The sequence below is a fragment of the Amaranthus tricolor genome, chromosome 1, assembly GCF_026212465.1.
Source record: "Amaranthus tricolor cultivar Red isolate AtriRed21 chromosome 1, ASM2621246v1, whole genome shotgun sequence".
NCBI classification, from domain to species: Eukaryota; Viridiplantae; Streptophyta; class Magnoliopsida; order Caryophyllales; family Amaranthaceae; genus Amaranthus; species Amaranthus tricolor.
The window spans coordinates 1,554,464-1,558,928 of NC_080047.1; positions in this window are offsets into that span (position 1 = coordinate 1,554,464).

A 4,465-nucleotide genomic window follows, 5' to 3' on the forward strand; every position below is an offset into this window, starting at 1 on the left:
ATTACTCATTCTAGCTATTCAGACGTGGACAACACAAAAGCTTTGTTTTACGCCTTTTAAAATTATTATTATTATTATTATTATTATTATTATTATTATTATTTATTATCACATTTCATAGAAGGAAACTCTACAAGAAGATAGAGAGTCGAGTAATAAGCTAAGCACCCACACCCTTGAATACACAAAAAGCTAGTCTATGAAAAATGTATACCCTAGACTTGGTGCTACCCGAGTTACTCAAAGATTACGATGCAATTTTTGATAACAGGTCAAGTGCATTCTTCACCTAACTCTCCGAAAGTGGAGAAAGCAGAAGGGATGAGTTTATAGTCATTTTTCCTTTTTCTTTCTGCACATAAACTAAAGAAAGCACCTGGAGCCCATGAGAAGACTCCCGTACTAGCAAACGGTGAGCCTCTAGTTACATCCACACAGAATCGTTATGTAATAATTCATTTCATAGAAAAAAACTTAGCAAGAAATTGATATGAAGTCAAGTAACAAGCTGAGCATCTATAACCTTTAAACGCATCATTGAAGACACTTGATAATGACAATAGTAATAATTATAATATAATTTGGATAACATATTCAATTTTTAATTTACAAGGATAACAATTGTTTATTTTTTATTATGTATCTTGTCATTTCTCAATGACAATTATTTATTTTTTATCCCAAGGACGTACATTTGTGATGAGGTCTATTTTAAATAATTTGTATTCTTTTTTCAATTATTTTATTTCATTTGCCTATTAATTCGAATTTGAAAGTAAGTCCATCATAAATGATTCGACTTTTTCGCAATTTGAGTTTTATTGAGGATTTGAGGTATCATTGATATAACAAAACTATAATAATGTTGAATGATATGAGAAAAGGCAAGTCATTTTCCTAGTGGATGATTCATGAAGTTGGAATCCTTGTCATACAATGGAAGCTAGGGAGGGCTGCTATATTCAACCTAAAGTCCCCTTAACTTTTATCGATGATTGTACGTGTCACGTGTGTTAATTGAGGGTTATTGAATTTAGATATATTTTCTCCGTTTCACTATATTTGCTACATTTAACTTTTTACACAATCTAACTTATTATTTTGATCATTTATACATTAAACTATGCAAATCTAAAAATTATAAAAACTTAATATTATAAAAGTATGCAATAATCCAACCTATTCATGATTTTCCTACAATAATTTTACCTATTGATTAACCATGAATAATCTCAACTTTAAGGGTATTTTCCTAGAGTGAACCCGGTAACCGGATAACTTGCTATAGCATGTTTTAGTTTTTTAAAAAAAGATAAATTAAAATAAAATGTCGAAAAAAATATTAAAAAATTGTTCAAAAAAATTTTCTGATTTTTTTATTATGTAGAATTTTTAAAGTAAATTTTGAAAAATTTTCTCTGATTTTAAATTAATTTTCAATTTATTTTTTGGTGAATTACCTACTATAGCAGGTCATCGGGTTACCCAAGTTTACTCTAGGCAAATACCCCTTAAAGTTGGGATTATTCATGGTTAATCAATAGGTGGGATTATTATAGAAAAATCATAAAAAGGTTGAATTATTCTAGGTAATTTTTCCTCATATATACTTTTATTTATTAATAATTTGCTCTGTACCTCTCAATCTTAAGACCGATCCAAATTCTAACATGAATTTGGAAAAATATCTTTTTAACTCTACTAATTAAATACCTTTAATTGGAAAAAAAAATCAATCTGTATATATAATCTAATAAACATACATAATAATATATGAAATATAATTTGTATCTTCTAAAAATAATGAGTGTTAGTCATAGATTTGAATTAGATATAATAATACTCTCTCCTATTCTACCTATTAGTTCCACTTATTTTTTTCACTATTCACTTATCACTCTTAATTTGTATTTTATTCTTAGTCTATAAGTTAAAACGTAGTCATGTAAGATCTTGTTTAATTCGTCTCAATACAAAGATTATTAATATTAATTTTTTATAAGTTTTAATTAAGAATAATTAAAGAAATTAAATGTTAAAATGTTGTCTCGACAAGTATGAAAAGTTAAATGAGACTAATAGGTTGAATAGGAGGTAGTATAACAATATTCGTAGATAATCAATTGCAAGTAGTAAAATAGAGCCAAGTTAAATAAGCCTCATTAGGGTTGGTGGCAACCTTTATTGTTACCATTTCCATATTATAAATAAACCAACCACTTTCAAAGAAATGCATGTCCATTTGTTGATTTGTATAATTGTGACTTAAATTAAGCAATGACAAATTTCCACGTGCAATAGTCCATTTATAGATCCTTTCATATAATAAAATAGGCATTGCATAAAGGTTACAAGAAAAGAGACCTTTTATGATAATTAGTATACAATTTGTAAACAACTACATATCAAATATATGTGGTTAAGAAAAGCTTTATTGAGCAATATTCATATTTCATATGACACAAAATGCAATAATATAAGCTTTAGCTTACCTCAATAAGCACATAGCCTAACCAAATTAGTAGTGGCATTATCATATAATACACAATCAGTTTTAATTTCGTACATCTTTTAACATACTTTTAATATATATGTTTGTTTATTTATTTCGACCATTATTTTCTATAAGCATATCTTAGTATAATTTATAAACCTACTGGTATGAGTTGAAGGAATGAGAAAACGTTTCGTTTATAATCCATATTGTAAAAAAAATATATATAGTTCTTGTTATATGATTTGGGATGATATCTTCTTCACTTATTAGATGTGTACACCTTGTATTTTTCTAATTATATATTGACATTAATAACAAGTTCAACTCACCTTAACATTTTTCTCCAAACTATGAGAAATCTATCTATAAATCTAAAACATGTTATTGAGTAAGGAAATGGGAAAAAAGTTTTGATCCATGATTCATGTTGGAAAAAAGAAGAATATACATGGTGTATAACAAGTATAAAAATGATAGGTCATTAGCTAATGATGGATCCAATAATAAAAAAGAAATAAGAAGCGATAAGTGGTGAATGAAGGATTGTAATTTGTACCCCACTAGTCACTAGCACTATCTAGCACTAGCTATTAGCTAATGAGATGCTGAATTGTGTGTTACTTATTAGCTGTTGTGCAGCTTTATGTATTGTAGGTAAAAATGGTAATGGGTCTAAGACTCTGTTGGATACGTTTCTCTTTTAAGGGTTTGGGTTTTATTTTTTGAGACCCATCGGATTCGGGTCGGATCTGAATTCAAAAAATATCTGATGGGTTCGGGTCCGGATTCTAAGGTGTAGACCCGGATCCGGACCCACCTCGTGACCCAAACCCTAAACCCTCCCTCAGACCCGGAACCGAACCCTATACAATTTAATATTCCGATTTCTGAATTTCTGATTTTTAATATTAATTTTTTTTATTATTAATTCGATGGAATAAGATGGAATATAAAGTAAATTAAAATGTCATTTACAATACATTTTTCTTTACTTAGAATAATTCGATGAGAATTTTACTTCTTAATAATATTACTACAATGATCAATTTGATAATAGAAATTTGAAATTAAAATTAAAATTAAAATTTATCAGTATATTAATAAAAGTTATTAAATATGGTTCTCCCAACGAGTGATTAGCTCCTACTTCTTTACAATTATATATCCCATTATACAGACATTCATTCTAAAAGTAATACATGTGTTGTAATAATTACACAATCAAAATATACAATGACTTTACACTTCTAATTAACTAATAATTTTATTTATTTATAATTTAATCAAGAATTACTTAGTGTGTCTCATAAAGTATATTTTAGAATTAATTATATAATGAATCAAATACCAAAGGGTGTTGCTAAACATCGCCACCCTTTTTATTTTATCGCTACCCCAATATTAATGAAACGACGAAAATGCCCCTGAATTTAAAATAACAATAATCATAATAATAATAATAATAATAATAATAATAATAATTTAAAAATAAATAATAATAATAATAATAATAATAATAATTATTATTATTATTATTATTATTATTATTATAAAAATAATATTTTAAAAAAAATTTAAAAAATAATAATTATAGTAATTATTATTATTATAGTAACAATAATAATAATAATAATAATAATAATAATAATAATAATAATAACAATAATAACAATAATAACAATAATAATAATAATAATAATAATAATAATAATAATAATAATGATAAAAATAAAATTATTAAAAAAAATAATAATAACAATAATAATAATAATAATAACAACAACAACAACAATAATAATAATAATAATATTAATATTAAAAAAATAAATAAAATAAAAAAATTAAAGGGGTGAGTCGCACAAAACCCGCGACTCGGCTGCGGCTCAATCGCACGTTTTGTGCGACTCAACCGCAGTCGAATCACGGGTTTTGTGCGATTAAACAGCGGCTGAGTCGCGGGTTTAAATT